An 18461-nucleotide genomic window follows, 5' to 3' on the forward strand; every position below is an offset into this window, starting at 1 on the left:
CCCGGTGGTGCGGGGACTATGCGCTGCACGGGGGTCTCTCCTGGCCCGGCTCTTCTGCTCCGCGCTCCTTATCTGGGCTTGTTGTTCCCGGACCCGCCTCTCTCTCCGCTCCCTCTCAAAGACCTCGAGCTGCTGGCGGCAGCACTCTGCACGCTCCGCTGCGGCTGCCCGGGTCTCCTGAGTGAACCCCATGAGGTCTTCTCCGGTGGGGTCCCACTCAAACTGCGCTTCTGCTAGCGGGGGCGAGATCCTTTTTACGGGCTTTGGAGCCGGGATCAGGGGTTCACACATGGGCCTTGCCCTCTTTTGGAGCTCTTGTTCGTAGTACTCCCTGGGCCAGACAAAGGGCTGCCCGTCCGGCCATGTGTGTTGGGCGAACAGATCTTCTCCCAGATGCGGCACTTTAGGTTTTATGGGCGCGGTGGTGGTGGCGGCGCCCGGGTTGCCCAGGCCTTGCGGCCAGGCCTGGGGCACCTGGAAAGTGAAGGGCACTGTAAGGACGGCGGCGCCCTGGGCTACTTGGCCCTGCGACCAGGCCGGTGGCTCCGCGGAGGTAGGGGGCGCTGTTGGTATTGCGGCGCCCGGGGGTACTAGGCCTTGCGACCAGGCTGGTGGTACTTCCTGCTTGGTCACGCTCGGGGTCGAGGCGTGTGACGTCACAGGGGTCGCGGCTGCGGCTTCCGGTTGAGGCCTAGTCTGTGGCGGTGACGTTGCGGTTACGGGCACGGCAGGGGGTACTTCGGGCTCTGCGACGGGGAGCTGGGGCAGGTACGCGGTTTCCCGGTTTGGGGTAGAGACGTCCCCTTTACCTGCCTCCCTTCGTTCGGCTCCCTTCTCGGCGCCGTCTCCGGCCTTCAGTCCTCCTGCGCCATCCTCAGAGGCGGTCTGTCTCCTCGTCTCGGGTGGCGTGCTCCGCTGACGAGTTCTTGTCTGCTGGGCCATCTCACGGCTCCATTCTGCTAACGTCTCTCGCTGCACCCGGGCCATCCTCCATGCGAGGCCCTCCAGCGCGGTCTGTGCACACTCCCGATCTCGGGGGAGCTGTGCCAGGACCTCCACTAGGCCTAGTGGGGTCGTTGCTTCTAGCAGGCTCCTGACCAACGGGTCGGTGCTGCTCTGCTCTCCTTCTGCTGTTCCCGGCAGGCTCCTGGCCAGCGGGCCGGTGCTGCTCTGCTCTTCTCCCATCTCCGGGTAAGCTTCTCCTGGACTCAGCTCTAGGCTTCTTGTCTCCGGGTGCGCTCTCTCCAGACTGCTCCAGGCGACACCCATCTTTGCTCTCTTCTTCTCAGTCCTCCCACTTCGAGGGCGGTCCCGGGGCCACTTGGTGATTGTCAGCTCCAGGGGCAGTTCTTTCACGCTGACAGACACCTCTAGCATCACAGTCTCTGTTGGTGGGGGCGGTTTCCACTTTTGGCGCCATTTTCGGTCCTGGCCCACGATGGGAGGTGGCCTCTTGCCACCCTCTGGCATGCCCATAATGGCGTCCGCTCTTCCAAGGCGGGAAACCTTTGGAAATGGCGGGAATCGTCTCCCAGTGGCGGGAAACTCTGCAGATGGCGGGAAAAAGCTGTTAATGGCGGACAACCGGCGGGAATCGACCTGTGATGGAGTCCGATGGCGGGGACCCTCCGGAACCGGCAGGAGACTTCTTTTTGAGGTAAACTCGTTCTTTTCTTCAGGCACGCAGTACCCGGTTGTTGTGGGCACGTAATCCTGCCGACTACGCCAAAGTTGACGCACCCCCTGGGCCATATTCTTTAGGGGAATACCCGGAGCCGGATCAGATGGGGGTTGTAGTCTCCGAGTGGCTGTGACCCGGTCCGTGCCCAGGGTGTCAAGCTCAGAGTATGTGGCAGTCCTACAGATGTTATAAAGTTCTTTATGTCGACTACGCCACCCGTTGTATTGCGGTCACTACGGCCGCCGCTGCAGCAGGGTCCGCTGAGGCTGATGGTGTTGGTGCAGCTTTTGATAGTATAACCCCCAACGGGTGGGGTATAGCCTCAGGGGGTCAGGTGCTGAGGATGGGGGTTGTGGTGGTGCAGCATAGATGGTGATTAAAGACAGAGTCGGGTTGTGCAGTTTAGGGTATTTACTTACTGCTGATGTTCCGGTCACTCCAGCTTCAAGTGACCACCCGAGCCGTGCTGCGTCCACCAGGTCCTGGATTCAGCCAACCCCCAAGCAAGTCCGGAGCGTGACCCTGAGCCCTCCTTCCTGTCCTGTCTTCTGGCCGTCCCCACCAGGGATCCACCTAGGTCCAGCTCCCTCGGGCCTTCTGTTGGGAGACCCTTGGCCTTGGGTTCCCTGACCCTACACGTGGTTTGCCTTCAGGGTGGATGTGGTGGGTGGCCGTGGCAGATCCTGCCCACGGCCTCCGGTCTCTGGCTAGGGTGTGCTTTAGCCCCCACCAGTTTGGGATCCGGTACCCAGTTGCCAACTCTTCACCCGGTGATGGACTTTGGGTTCTCAGAGTCCTTTTCTTTCACCCCCTCTGGGTCTTTCTTCCTTTCTCCTCTCTCTCTCTCTCTGGGGCTGCTCTGCTCCTCTTCCTCTGGCTTCTCACAGACTGACCCTGATCTTAGATGGTGCCCACCTTAAATACTCCCTCTATGTGTGAGCTCAGGTGACCAGCACCCAATGAGCTCCTAACCTTACCCAGGCTGCTCCCCCTATCTGCCCCTACACTACTTGGGATGTTCCACCCCCCTCCCACTCCAGCCAAGGACAGACTCGGTCGTACCTGCACATTTCTAAGTGGGAGTACCGTTGGTCTGCCCTCCGGAAATGGGATGTGTGTAGTGCATGCAGCTCTCTGGGCTCAGTTTCACACTCCATCCTTACCCGGGAGTGGAATATCACACCTCTGGGTTGAGGTGCAATACCCCTGTAGCAGCCGAATCCTCAGGGTGCTACACAAGGCTTAGCACCCATGCGACCTGAAGAGCCACCACGACTTGTGGTGAGAGGCAGAGTTGTGTTTGAGGATGCAGTTGTTGACGTGCTTCCAGTACTACGTCTCTGTCCAGGAAGGCGCAACCTGACCTTGTCGTCACTAGCATCTTCCTCCACCTCCTCTGCTGACCTCATCTCTTGGTTGACTGTGGGTTGACAGTAAGTGGGATCTCCAACCTCATCATCATCACCCTGTGCGTTATCACACCAGTCGTCCTCAGAGCCAACCTGTTCCTGCCCTGACAAAAAACTAAAGTTGTCGCTCCAATCAGGTATTTGAGTCTCATCATCGTCTTCCTCATTGTCTCCACCAACAGGAGTTACAGTTTGGGAATGAGGGTCTACATTATGGTAAGAACCTCTGCGTCTGGTCCTGGATCCGACTCATAAAGATTCTGGGCATCAGTGCAGATCATTTCCTCGTCTGGTTTCACAGAAGCACTGGAGTCGACCTCTGATTCCCAGGCTATAGTATGAGTAAACAGCACTGCAGACTCAACCATCTGTTCTACCTCATACTCAGACGGGCAGCTGGAGATTTGGGAGCTGTGAGGAAGCAAGTGCGATTGGGGTGACACCTTTGAGGACTGGAGTATTTGTGATGTTGAAGTTGATGTGGAGGAGAGCCCACTTAAAGGAGCACTTGATATCCGTTGAAGCACCTGCTGTTTTTGTGCCTCATCTGGAATTTGTAGCGATTGGCATGGCCGTAAGAAAGGGATCTTATCACATTGTCCGCTAAAAGAAGTAGACATTTTAGTTTGGCTGGAAGATGGTCTTTCTTCTGCAGATGTTACTGTTGCTTTAACACCTACCCCACGGACACAACCTTTTTTCCCCTTCCCAACACGCCTATTCCCCTTTCCACCAGCAGCAGGCCTTTTTCCGCTCATTTTGGTGGTTAACTAATTCACAACTCTGGAGTTGTTTGCACAAAAAAACAATGGATGGGAACCGAGCAGAGCTGAGTAGCCAAACTGTGGTATTAGGCCAAAACTATTGGCTGAGTTAGATGCAGAAAAAAATTATATTCAATTTGCAACCTGATGGAGGTCAGTATAGATGGACTAATAGAACAAGTCCCACACACAGCTAGAAGCCCAAATATTTTTTCAGAGGTAGATGCAGAAAAAAATTGTATTCAGTTTGCAACCTGATGGAGGTCAGTATAGATGGACTAATAGAACAAGTCCTACACACAGCTAGAAGCCCAAATATTTTTTTAGAGGTAGATGCAGAAAAAAAATATATTCAGTTTGCAACCTGATGGAGGTCAGTATAGATGGACTAATAGAGAAAGTCCCACACACTGCTAGAAGGCCAAATATTTTTTCAGAGCTAGATGCAGACAAAAAATTATTTTTAATATGCAACCTGATGGAGGTCAATATAGATGGACTAATAGAGAAAGTCCCACACACTGCTAGAAGGCCAAATATTTTTTCAGAGCTAGATGCAGAAAAAAATTATATTCAGTTTGCAACCTGATGGAGGTCAGTATAGATGGACTAATAGAACAAGTCCCGCACACAGCTAGAAGGCCAAATATTTTTTCAGAGCTAGATGCAGATAAAATTTATTTTTAATTTGCAACCTGATGGAGGTCAGTATAGATGGACTAATAGAGAAAGTCCCACACACTGCCAGAAGGCCAAATATTTTTTCAGAGCTAGATGCAGATATAAATTATTTTTAATTTGCAACCTGATGGAGGTCAGTATAGATGGTCTAATAGAGAAAGTCCCACACACTGCTAGAAGGCCAAATATTTTTTCAGAGCTAGATGCAGAAAAAAATCATATTCAGTTTGCAACCTGATGGAGGTCAGTATAGATGGACTAATAGAACAAGTCCCACACACAGCTAGAAGCCCAAATATTTTTTCAGAGGTAGATGCAGAAAAAAATTATATTCAGTTTGCAACCTGATGGAGGTTTGTATAGATGGATTAATAGAACAAGTCCCACACACAGCTAGAAGCCCAATATTTTTTCAGAGGTAGATGCAGAAAAAAAATATATTCAGTTTGCAACCTGATGGAGGTCAGTATAGATGGACTAATAGAGAAAGTCCCACACACTGCTAGAAGGCCAAATATTTTTTCAGAGCTAGATGCAGACAAAAAATTATTTTTAATTTGCAACCTGATGGAGGTCAGTATAGATGGACTAATAGAGAAAGTCCCACACACTGCTAGAAGGCCAAATATTTTTTCAGAGCTAGATGCAGATATAAATTATTTTTAATTTGCAACCTGATGGAGGTCAGTATAGCTGGACTAATAGAGAAAGTCCCACACACTTCTAGAAGGCCAAATATTTTTTCAGAGCTAGATGCACAAAAAAATTATATTTAGTTTGCAACCTGATGGAGGTCAGTATAGATGGACTAATAGAACAAGTCCCACACACAGCTAGAAGGCCAAATATTTTTTCAGAGGTAGATGCAGATAAAAATTATTTTTAATTTGCAGCCTGATGGAGGTCAGTATAGATGGACTAATAGAGAAAGTCCCACACACTGCTAGAAGGCCAAATATTTTTTCAGAGCTAGATGCAGATAAAAATTATTTTTAATTTGCAACCTGATGGAGGTCAGTATAGATGGACTAATAGAGAAAGTCCCACACACAGCTAGAAGGCCAAATATTTTTTCAGAGCTAGATGCAGAAAAAAATTATATTCAGTTTGCAACCTGATGGAGGTCAGTATAGATGGACTAATAGAACAAGTCCCACACACAGCTTGAAGCCCAAATATTTTTTCAGAGGTAGATGCAGATAAAAATTATTTTTAATTTGCAACCTGATGGAGGTCAGTATAGATGGACTAATAGAGAAAGTCCCACACACTGCTAGAAGGCCAAATATTTTTTCAGAGCTAGATGCAGATAAAAATTATTTTTAATTTGCAACCTGATGGAGGTCAGTATAGATGGACTAATAGAACAAGTCCCACACACTGCTAGAAGCCCAAATATTTTTTCAGAGCTAGATGCAGAAAAAAATGATATTCAATTTGCAACCTGATGGAGGTCAGTATAGATGGACTAATAGAATGATGCTATGCCCAAAAGATTTTACTTCACTAGGTGCAGTAAAAAAATTGGTATTCTATACACAGGTGGTATATCTTGCAACACAGATAGGCTACTCCACTGACTAACACACTCTGCAATAGGCCAAAAAGGATTAGCTTTGCTAGATTCAGCCAAATGCTGTGAAAAAAACTTGCACAGCACTGGCACAGACCTGCCTGGCAAAAACTGATAGGAACTGATGGAACCTAGTCCTGAAAAGGACTGCAATTACAATTAGTCTTTACTCCCACAACCTATCTATTTAAGAGCACAGACCTGCCTGATAAAAGTCGTAGGAAATGCTGTAACCTAGTCCTTAAAAGGACTGCAATCACAACTATTCCCTACTCCCAAGCTATCTGTAGATTTGTGCGAAAATTGGCTTGAAATTAACAAGGTATAGCGCACACAGCAACAGCGGTGCCGTCTAACACGCAGCTGCAGCAGTGAGAAAATGGTGGCGACGGGGAAAATGGCTGGGTCTTATAGGGCAAGGACATGTGACATACACTGCCAATGACACATGCCCTTGCTTGTGTGAAAAAAAGCACTTCGCTCCGTGTGTGCGCTGCTGATAGGCTGACAGATTGCACCTCCCCACTGTAAATGCGGGAAAGAGAAAAAAAAATGGAGATCTTCATTATTCCTGCAGAGATCCATCCCCTGCCCCTCCCCCCACCCCGCTGTACACTCAAACTGCGTATTAACATTAATTTTCATCATTACTGAGAAAAAATCCAGTTATGATTTTGGTGCACGAACAGTTATCGAACATAACCTCGAACAGCCGAATTTTTCTCAAATCGTTCGTGTTCGCCGAACGGCTCGAACACCGCCCAAAACAGCTCGAATTTGAGATTGGCGAACAGTTCGAGTCGAACAACGCTCATCTCTAGTATACTCCCACAAGAGAAAAATCTGATAGCTATACTAGCCTGTAAACTGCATATCAAGGGGTCTTTTATTAACTAAAAATAACCACTAATATATAAAAAAACATGTTTTTCTCGGTCCATAGAATTTGAGGCAGAGGGGGCCCAGCACCAAAATTTGCTCTGGGGCCTACAGGACTCTAGTTGAACTGACGCGCCCCCTGGGACATATTCCTTTTTGAGGGGAATACCCGGCACCGGATCAGATGGGGGGTTGTAGTCTCCGAGCGGCTGTGACCCGGTCCCGTGCCCAGGGCGTCAAGCTCAGTGTGATGTGGCAGTTCTACAGATGTTACTAAAGTTCTTTTGTGTCGACTACGCCACCCGTTGTGATGCGGTCACTGTGGCCGCCGCTGCAGCAGGGTCCGCTGAGGCTGATGGTGGGTGCGCAGCTTGGTGGAATAACCCCCAACGGGAGGGGTATAGCCTCAGAGGGGACAGGTGCAGAGGATGGGGGTTGTGGTGGTGTAGTGCAGACGGCAGTGAAGACAGAGTCGGGTTGTGCAGTTAAGGGTGTTTACTTACTGCAGATGTTGTACTGGTCACTCCAGCTGCTAGTGACCACCCGAGCCGTGCTGCGTCCACCAGGTCCTGGATCCAGCCAACCCCCAAACAAGTCCGGAGCGTGGCCCTGAGCTCTCCCTCTGTCCTTTCTTCAGCCGTCCCCACCAGTGATCCACCTAGGTCCAGCTCCCTCGGGCCTTCTGTTGGGACACCCTTGGCCCTGGGTTCCCTGACCCTTCATGTGGTGTGCCTTCGGGGTGAATGTGGTGGGTGACCGTGACAGACACTGCCCACGGTCTCCGGTCTCTGGCTGGGGATTGTTTTTACCCCCACCAGCTTGGGTTCCGGTACCCTGATGCTGACTCCTCACCCGGTGCTCTGATTTGGGTTCTTGGGTCCCTTCTCTTCTGTGCTCTGGGTCCTTCTCTTTTCTCCTCTCTCACTCTGGGTCTTGTTCTCTGCAGCTGATCCTCTCTGCATCTGATCCTCTGCATCTGACCCTGATTCTAGTTGGTGCCCACCTTATATACACCCTCTATGTGTGAGCTCAGGTGACCAGCACCCAATGAGCTCCTATCTTTACCCAGGCTGCTCCCCCTATCTGCCCCTACACTACATGGGATGTACCACCCCCCTCCCACTCCAGCCAGGAACAGACTCGGTCGTACCTGCACATTTCTAAGTGGGAGTACCGTCGGCCTGTTCCTCGGAAATGGGATGTGTGTAGTGCATGCAGCCTACCGAGCTCAGATCCACACTCCCTCCTTACCCGGGAGTGGAATATCACACCTCTGGATTGAGGTGCAATACCCCTGTAGCAGCCGAATCCTCAGGGTGCTACATTCCCCCCTGGTAAATCACAGCACGTCCTCGGGCTGTAAGACATAAACACCAAAACATACAAATTTTTTTCATAAACATAGAAAACATATAAAACATTATATATATATAAAACATCATATAAAACTTTTCAGATAAAACATTCTCGTCGTCTCTTGTTTCAAGTTTCTCCTCCGGACACTGTGCACCGTGTGTCCGGGAAAAGTGCGACAGTCTCTTAGAAAATCTGGTTTTCTATAAAACCGGTAGGGGGCGCTTTAGGACGCGCAACTATTTACAGGGGAAATTGGCCGCTCTCAGTCCTCGGCCAGGTAGAGGGAAGGGAATGGCTGCTCACAGTCCTCAGCCTGTAGGATGAAGGGGTTAACGGGTAAACAGTTCACTGGTCCCAACGGGGACTATTTTAGCAGCAACGGTTCACTGTGCCCCGACGGGCAACTATATACAGTCTCTACTCCCGTCCTCAACGACGGCTCCCTCCTGCTTTTTCTTGGCGATACGGTGTTGCTTCAGACCCGTCCGGGTCCTCTTGCTCCTCCTCCCCGTACCGCAACTCCTCCTCCGTCAAGCGGTGTACGTGGAGGGCGTAAGGTCCTTTGGCACACTTGTGCCGGGTGAAAGTGACCTCGTCTCCTACGTAGAGGTCACGGCCTTTGTGACCTTCCGGCAGGTGGGACTCGACGTCTCTGCGGGTCACAAAAACGTCACCGCGGTTGTTACGGTCCCGAATAAAGCCCCACCCATGCTGCGGGTTGAACTTTATCACCGTCCCGATGGTGCGGGGACAGTGCGCTGCACGGGGATTCCTCCTAGTCCGGCTCTTCTGCTCCGCGCTCCGGATTTGGGCCTGTTGTTCTCTGACCCGCCTCTCCTCCCGTTCTCGGGCAAACTCTGCTAGCTGCTGACGACAGCACTCAGTACGCTCAGCGGCGACTGCCCGAGTTTCTCCGGTGAACCCCATCAAATCTTCTCCCGTGGGGTCCCACTCGAATTGGGCTTCTTCTAAAGGAGGCGAGACCCGAGTCACGGGCTTCGGAGCCGGAATCAGGGGCTCACACAAGGGCCCTAGTCTTTGTTGCCGCTCCAGCTCATGGTATCCTTCGGGCCAGATGAAGGGCCGCCCGTCCGGCCATGTGAGCTGGCTGAACAAGTCCTCCCCCAGGTGTGGCACCCTTTGTTTTACGGGCGCGGGCGCGGTGGTGGTGGCGCCCGGGTTGCCCAGGCCTTGCGGCCAGGCCTGGGGCACCTGGAAGGTGAAGGGCACCGTTAGGACGGCGGCGCCCTGGGCTACCTGGCCTTGCGGCCAGGCCGGAGGCTCCGCGGAGGTGGGGGGCGCTGTTGGTGGTGCGGCGCCCGGGAGTACTAGGCCTTGCGACCAGGCTGGTGGTACTTCCGGCTTTGTCACGCTCCGGGTCGAGGCGCGTGACGTCACAGGGGTCGCTGCGGCGGCTTCCGGTCGGGGCCTAGTCCATAGCGGTGACATGGCGGCTACGGGCACAGCAGGGGGACTTTCGGGCTCTGCGACGGGGAGCTGGGGCAGGTGGGCGGTGTCACGGCTTGGGGTATAGGCGTCCCCTTTACCTGCCTCCATGTGTTCGGCTCCCTTCTCGGCGCCGTCTCCGGCCTTGGGTCCTCCCGCGCCATCCTCAGAGGCGGTCTGCTTCCTCTTCCAGGGTAGCGTGCTCCGTTGACTGGTCTCAGCTTGCTGGGTCATCTCCCGGCTCCACTCCGCCAGTATCTCGCGCTGTACCCGGGCCATCCTCCGTGCGAGGCCCTCCAGGGCAGTCTGTGCACACTCCCGGTCTCGGGGGAGCTGCGCTAAGATCTCCGCTAGACCTAGCGGGGTTGTGGACTCTAGCAGGCTCCTGACCATCGGGTCGGTGCTGCTCTGCTCTTCTTCCGGCAGGCTCCTGGCCAGCGGGCCGGTGCTGCTCTGCCCTCCTTCCTCGGTCTCTAGCAGACTCCTGGCCAGCGGGCCGGTGCTGTTCTGCTTTCTCTCCATCTCCGGGTGAGCTCCTCCGCTACTCCTCGTTAGACCTCTTGCCTCCGGGTGCGCTCGCTCCAGACTGCTCCAAGCGACACCCATCTTTTCTCTTCTCTTTCGTCTCCTCCCACTTAGAGGGCGGTCCCGGGGCAACTCGGTGACTGTCAGCTCCAGGGGCAGTTCTTTCACGCTGACAGACACCTCTAGCATCACAGTCTCTGTTGGTGGGGGCGGTTTCCACTTTTGGCGCCATTTTCTGTCCTGGCCCACGATGGGAGGTGGCCTCTTGCCCTCCTTTGGCACGCCCATAATGGCGTCCGCTGCTCTTCCAAGGCGGGAAATCTGCGGTTTTGGCGGGAAGCGTCGCCCAGTGGCGGGAAACTCTGCAGATGGCGGGAACAAGCTGGAAATGGCGGACAATCGGCGGGAAACGACTGGTGATGGAGTCCGATGGCGTGGACCCTCCGGAACCGGCGGGAGACTTCTTTCTGAGGTAAACTTGCATTTTTCTTCAGGCACGCAGTACCCGGGTGTTGCGGGCACTTAATCCTGCCGACTACGCCAAAGTTGACGCGCCCCCTGGGACATATTCCTTTTTGAGGGGAATACCCGGCACCGGATCAGATGGGGGGTTGTAGTCTCCGAGCGGCTGTGACCCGGTCCCGTGCCCAGGGCGTCAAGCTCAGTGTGATGTGGCAGTTCTACAGATGTTACTAAAGTTCTTTTGTGTCGACTACGCCACCCGTTGTGATGCGGTCACTGTGGCCGCCGCTGCAGCAGGGTCCGCTGAGGCTGATGGTGGGTGCGCAGCTTGGTGGAATAACCCCCAACGGGAGGGGTATAGCCTCAGAGGGGACAGGTGCAGAGGATGGGGGTTGTGGTGGTGTAGTGCAGACGGCAGTGAAGACAGAGTCGGGTTGTGCAGTTAAGGGTGTTTACTTACTGCAGATGTTGTACTGGTCACTCCAGCTGCTAGTGACCACCCGAGCCGTGCTGCGTCCACCAGGTCCTGGATCCAGCCAACCCCCAAACAAGTCCGGAGCGTGGCCCTGAGCTCTCCCTCTGTCCTTTCTTCAGCCGTCCCCACCAGTGATCCACCTAGGTCCAGCTCCCTCGGGCCTTCTGTTGGGACACCCTTGGCCCTGGGTTCCCTGACCCTTCATGTGGTGTGCCTTCGGGGTGAATGTGGTGGGTGACCGTGACAGACACTGCCCACGGTCTCCGGTCTCTGGCTGGGGATTGTTTTTACCCCCACCAGCTTGGGTTCCGGTACCCTGATGCTGACTCCTCACCCGGTGCTCTGATTTGGGTTCTTGGGTCCCTTCTCTTCTGTGCTCTGGGTCCTTCTCTTTTCTCCTCTCTCACTCTGGGTCTTGTTCTCTGCAGCTGATCCTCTCTGCATCTGATCCTCTGCATCTGACCCTGATTCTAGTTGGTGCCCACCTTATATACACCCTCTATGTGTGAGCTCAGGTGACCAGCACCCAATGAGCTCCTATCTTTACCCAGGCTGCTCCCCCTATCTGCCCCTACACTACATGGGATGTACCACCCCCCTCCCACTCCAGCCAGGAACAGACTCGGTCGTACCTGCACATTTCTAAGTGGGAGTACCGTCGGCCTGTTCCTCGGAAATGGGATGTGTGTAGTGCATGCAGCCTACCGAGCTCAGATCCACACTCCCTCCTTACCCGGGAGTGGAATATCACACCTCTGGATTGAGGTGCAATACCCCTGTAGCAGCCGAATCCTCAGGGTGCTACAGAACCATTAGCTGTCAGGGAATATAGCCCACTATAATGCACAATGCCTGGGTTTGTCTTCAGTGTTTGCCTTTTAGCGAGGCATTGTGATTATTATTTTGTGGAATGTTATCTTACAAAGTAGGTTTATAGCTACTAGGGTGCAGAGGTATCAGGGTGCACCCTTGGTCTTGGCACCTGAGGAGACTGCTTATGACACAGGAAAACATTAATATTGCAATTAGTGCCTGAAAGGTGAAGGCTCTGCTGCAGATTTTGCACTGGGGACAGGATGCTTCACATTACGTCCCTGTCCTAAAGTGATTAATATTTAATATTTAAGATACATTTTTGGTTAATTTCCCTTGTAGTTGCTATGCTGCACTTTACACTTCCAGTGGGATGAGGACACTATGCGTAACCTTCACAAGTAGAGAATTACTCAGGTCTGATGTGTGTATATTTCCATACATGTACGTTAGGTTTGGGAAGCAATGTATATTATGCAGTATATGGGAGGAATAGAAGGGCATGCACAGTTGACTGTAGTATTTGTGCTATCAGACAATACAATATTAGCCGGCCCTGTCTATGTTCGGTGGCTTGTTCTTGCTTTACACGCTTGTCTGAATGTGTTTATTTTGTGGTTATAACACTGTTCATAATGTGTTCTGGGAGTCAGTAACTTCTGTACACTTTCCAGCTTATCGCATAATCTTTTTTGTCTGTCTCTATTTTCTAATGTTATATTGATAACATAAGACAGCCAAGGAGGAGATGAGCTCTAGTGTGCGTCTGGCATTGTTTTAACCTTTTATTCTCTCAAAATAATTGTTAACCATAACTCATACCAAACCATAATTACCACTGCATAATTAGTGACATTGTTACTTGTAACTGCACTTCAGTGTTGGTGTGTGATTGATAGTGATGTCACTGAGTGCAATGTGGTCACACAGTGTGTGTAGCGGGTTAGTTTGTGATTGATAGTGATGTCATAGAATGAGCACAGTGTGGTCAAACAGTGTGCGCAGAGGCCAGTTTATAATTGATAATGATTACATAGATTCAGTGCAGTGTCGTCATACAGTGTGTGCAGAGGATGGTTTATAAATGATAGTGATTACATAGGTTCAGTGCTGTGTGGTCATACAGTGTGCCCAGAGGCTAGTTTATAATTGATAATGATTACATAGTTTCAGTGCATTATGGTCATACAGTGTATGTATGTTAGGAATTGTGGTTCTGTGCTCCCACCTGGGAATGGATCAGGTCCAGTGCTATGCTACTCCGGTCGCAGGCACCGCCATTGTCCTGACTCTGGAGGCAGAGCTACTATGCGTGCAGGAAAACCATCCCAATCTTATGGAGCATCTCGTTCTGGTGTTGAAGGATGTGTGAGGACGTGGGACGCCGCATCTCTCACTGATTTCTCTGCCCAGGGAACATGGGATGCTGTCTTCCCCAGTTGCCAGGCAACGCAGGACGCTGCTGTGTCTGGCACTAGGCAGTGGTGGGATTTTGTCCATTCTGCTGTGCAAGCTAGCAGGGAGTGGCTGTCTGGGGATGATTGGGAGGTATTCAACACATGATCATTAGACGGGCTATTTAACCCTGTTCCCTGCTCAGTCCTTTGCTGTTTATTGCAGTTCCTATGTGCTGTGGTGGTGAGTGGTGCTAGCAGTAGTGTTGCTATCTTTTCAAGGGTTTTCTCATTTTCTCTTCTGGTTACACTTCCTGAGGTTCTTGCAGAGGTACTCACCTGGTCCTCGACTAGGCACTGATCACGTCACCAGACGCAAGGTGTCCGGCGACAGTGGGCCTACGAAGGGCTCTGCAAAAGTCCTCCTTCCATTTACTTGGAGCTGGGTGAAGAGTATTCCAGGCCCTCAAGGGCTTGCCTAGCTGGGCAGCTTGTGCCAAGTGCATCTGTGGCTGCGCCTTTGGTGGTTTGGTGCCAGTCTTGCTGGGTCTCTCTGCATAGTGCCTAACAGTGCAGAGGTTAGTTTGTAATTGACAGTGACTACATAGATTCAGTACAGTGTGGTCATACAGTGTGTGCAGAGGCTAGTTTATAATTGATAGTGATTACATAGACTCAGTGCAAAGTGCTCATACAGTGGGGAAGATTTACCTATGTAAATGTGTTAGTATTGTCTCAGTTTTCTTCTCAAAAATACCGTTCACATTTATTATTTGTTTTAGACATTTTTATAATTGAGTTTGATAAGGGGTGTAATGAAGAAAGGACTAACTTGGTGGAAAAGGGAGAATGATATATAACACTAGATGGAGGCCCGATGCTATCGCATCGGGAGGGCGGTAATATCACAATGGGGCAGGCTTTGCAGCGTTGAGAATCTCTCCCCCCATGTGCTCACCCACCTATCCACTCTCTCTTTCCCCCATGTGCTGACTTCTCCCGTCTGTGCTCTCTTCTTTGACCTGTCTACCCCATGTGCTATCCCCTTTGTCTGCTGTCTCTCTCCTTCCTGTGTTGTGTTCTCCCCTCATGTGCTGTCCCTTTTGAGCTGTCTCCCCCCTGTGCTCTGTCTCTCTCCCCCCTGTGCGCTTTCTCTCTCCTCCATCTGCTGTCTTCTCCTCTCATGTGATCTCTTCTTTGACTTGTGTACCTGTAACATTCCTGGCGGCGTGCTTGCATGGCTTACCATCTCCCACCATGCTAGACCGCAATCTTACCTTTCAGGCCAGGCTGCACACTTTTGCTTCAGTACCTGCTGTTTGTATGTCTCTTGTCTGCTGGCTTAGGGCTTCGGCGCTGTTGCTTTCTGATTCTTAAAGCTACAGTGTGCGCAGTCCTAATGCGTCCCCAGCCTATTGCTGTGAGTCACTGGATACTTAAACCCCCTCCACCCAGTAGGAGGTGCCTGAGCAACACCTTCACTCAGTTTGTCCTTGCAACTGAGTTGCCAGGTCCTGTCCTGTATCTAGTCTGTTTCTGCCACCCTGGGGGCTGTATACCCAGGCCTGTTACCTGTACCTGTGACTTTAGTCAGTTTCCGCTACCCTGAGGGCTGAGTTCCCAGGCTCGTTCCTGTATCTTGATCCTGGTTCAGATCCTGTCTGAACAGTGTCCTAGTCCGTTACCTGTTTGTCTCTATGTCTGTACCTTCCCCTTTTCCTGCAGTATCTGAACCTGCACCTAACTCCAGCTCGTTGTCTCTGTACTTCTGTTTGTGAGTTTTGTGTCCACTCGTTACTTCATTGCAAGTACTTTGTGTGTATCTGGTTCTGCTCATTCTGTTTCCCTGCCTCTGTATCTAACTCCTGTGTTCCAGCTATCTTCTTGTGTTCTCCAGTCTGTTCCATGTGAACAGAGACCTGTCCTGTCTACCGCATCTGCGGATTTTGCTCTGCTTTGCTTGTTCACTGCATCTGCGGGTTTTGCTCTGCTTTGCTTGTCTACCACACCTGCGGTTTTGCTCTGCTTTGCTTGTTCACCACATCTGCGGGTTTTGCTCTGCATTGCTTGTCTACCGCATCTGCGGGTTTTGCTCTGCTTTGCTTGTTCACCGCATCTGCAGTTTTGCTCTGCTTTGCTTGTTCACCGCATCTGCGGGTTTTGCTCTGCTTTGCTTGTCTACCGCATCTGCGAGTTTTGCTCTGCTTTGCTTGTTCACCGCATCTGCGGTTTGGCTCTGCTTTGCTTGTTCACTGCATCTGCCGGTTTTGCTCCGCTCTGCTTGTCTACCACACCTGCGGCTCCGTTCCTGTATCCCAGTCTGTACTGGTCCCTATCCTGCCTGCGTTTCTACCTGCCAGTACCCGCCTCTCTGCATGTCAGCTGTGCCTGCCTGTGCCCACCTGTCTGCACGCCAGCCGTGCCTGCCAGTGCCCACCTGTCTGCATACCAGCTGTGCCTGTCAATATCCACCTGTCTGCATACCAGCTGTGTTTGCCAGTACCCACCTGTCTACATGTCAGTCTAACCTGCCTGTTCCTGCATTCCCCGGTGTGGGTCAACAGCTGTGACCGGGGTCTGACCTGGAGTAGCACCTGGTCCCTCTGCTCGGTTCCTCCTTGGTTCACGGAGTCGACTGAGCCACTGTGCGACCTTGGTCGGATCGGGTTGATACTTAGTTACGCCCCTCCAGGCACTCCTCGGTTCATGGTACAGTGGGATCACTAATCACGCTCACGCCAATCAGTCCGAGCGCGAGCGTAACAGTACCCCATGTGGTCTCCCCCTTGTCTGCTCTCTCTCTCCACCCCTGTGCTGTCTTCTTCCCTCATGTGTTCTCTCGCTTGAACTGTCTCCCCCCTGTGTGTCCTCTTTCCTATGTGCACTCACCCCTCCCCCTGTGTTAAAATGAAAGCAAAGTAGGTAAAGGTAACATTTTATTAACATGGAAAAATTTATGACAAAGGAGTATACAGAGTGTGTGGTGCGTACGGCGTATACAGTGTGTGTGTGGTGCGTATGGCGTATACAGTGTGTGTGTGTATGTGGTGTGTACGGCGTATACAGTGTGTGTGTGTGTGTGTGGTGCATACGGCGTATACAGAGTGTGTGTGTGTGTGGTGAAGCGTACGATGTATACAGTGTGTGTGTTGTGCGTACGGCGTATACAGAGTGTGTGTGGTGGTGCGTATGGCGTATACAGTGTGTGTGTTGTATGTACGGCGTATGCAGTGCGTGTGTGTGGTGCATACGGCGTATGCGTGTGTGTGGTGGTGCGTACTGCGTATACAGTGTGTGTGGTGCATACGGCATATACAGAGTGTGTGTGTGGTGCGTATGGCGTATACAGTGTGTGTGTGGTGCGTATGGCGTATACAGTGTGTGTGTGGTGCGTATGGCGTATACAGTGTGTGTGTGTGGTGCGTACGGCGTATACAGTGTGTGTGTGTGGTGCGTACGGTGTATACAGTGTGTGTGTGGTGCATACGGCGTATACAGAGTGTGTGTGTGGTGGTGCGTACGATGTATACAGTGTGTTTGTGGTGCGTACGGCCTATACAGAGTGTGTGTGTGTGTGGTGGTGCGTACGGCGTATACACTGTGTGTGTGGTGCGTATGGCGTATACAGTGTGTGTGTGGTGCGTACGGTGTATACAGAGTGTGTGTGTGTGTGGTGGTGCGTACGACGTATACAGTGTGTGTGTGGTGCATATGGCGTATACAGTGTGTGTGTGGTGCGTACGGCGTATACAGTGTGTGTGTATGTGGTGCGTACGGTGTATACAGTGTGTGTGTGTGGTGTGTACGGCGTATACAGTGTGTGTGTGGTGCGTACGGTGTATACTGTGCGTGTGTGGTGAGTACGGCATATACAGTGTGAGTGTGTGGTGCGTACGACGTATACAGTGTGTGTGTGTGGTGCGTACAGCGTATACAGTGTGTGTGTGTGTGGTGCGTACGGCGTATACAGTGTGTGTGTGTGTGTGGTGCATATGGTGTATACAGAGTGTGTGTGGTGCGTACGACGTATACAATGTGTGTTTGGTGCGTACGGCCTATACAGTGTGTGTGTGTGTGTGTGTGGTGGTGCATACAGCGTATACACTGTGTGTGTGGTGCATACGGCGTATACAGAGTATGTGTGTGTGTGTGGTGGTGCGTACAACGTAAACAGTGTGTGTGTAGTGCTTACGGCATATACAGTGTGTGTGTGGTGCGTACAGCGTGTACAGTGTGTGTGTGTGTGTGTGGTACGTACGGCGTGTATGACGCGCCCCCTGGGCCGTGTGTGGGGGAGTACCCGGAGCCGGGTCTCTGTGTAATGTCAGGGGTTGTAGTCTCCGTGGCGGCGACCCGGTCCCGTGGCTCAGGGTGGTCAAACCGGTGTCGGATCTGTTTACTTGGTTTTTAATGTTTAAATGTCCGACTACGCCACCCGTGGATTGCGGTCACTGAGAACCGCCGCTGCGGGGCAGACCGCTGAGGCTGATGTTGTGTGCGCAGCAGAGGGTAGTATAACTCCCCACGGGAGGAGTATAGCCTCAGGGCAGTGAGTGCAGATGGGGGTGATGGTGCGCGGGAGCAACAGTAATGACTCAGAGTCCAGTGATGCAGTCCAGGGTCTTTACTCACAGTTTTACACTCCAAGACACTTCTGCAGGTAATGGCTGTCCACGTCGTACTGTGCTCACCAGGTGAGGGGCTCGGCCAACTCCCAGATACCTTTGGAATGCTTTTCAGGACCCCCTTTGTGTGTCCTTGCTCTGGCCTGTCGTACCTCACAATTGACCACGTTTCTGTCCAGCTGCCTCGGGCCTTGGCGGGCAAACGTATGTTCCGTTTCCCTGGGTCCTATATGGTGCCTTCCTAACGGGTGTAGTGAGGGGCCGTAACACGTGCAATGCCACGGCCTCCGGTTACTAGCTGAGGGTAGTTGCTCTCCTCCACTAGATGAGGGATCCAGTTCCCTTTCTTGGCCTGACCCCCCTACTCTGGTAGCGGCG

The sequence above is a fragment of the Phyllobates terribilis genome, unplaced genomic scaffold, assembly GCF_046119375.1.
Source record: "Phyllobates terribilis strain yellow unplaced genomic scaffold, ASM4611937v1 Scaffold_4__5_contigs__length_816908805, whole genome shotgun sequence".
In the NCBI taxonomy this organism is placed as follows: Eukaryota; Metazoa; Chordata; class Amphibia; order Anura; family Dendrobatidae; genus Phyllobates; species Phyllobates terribilis.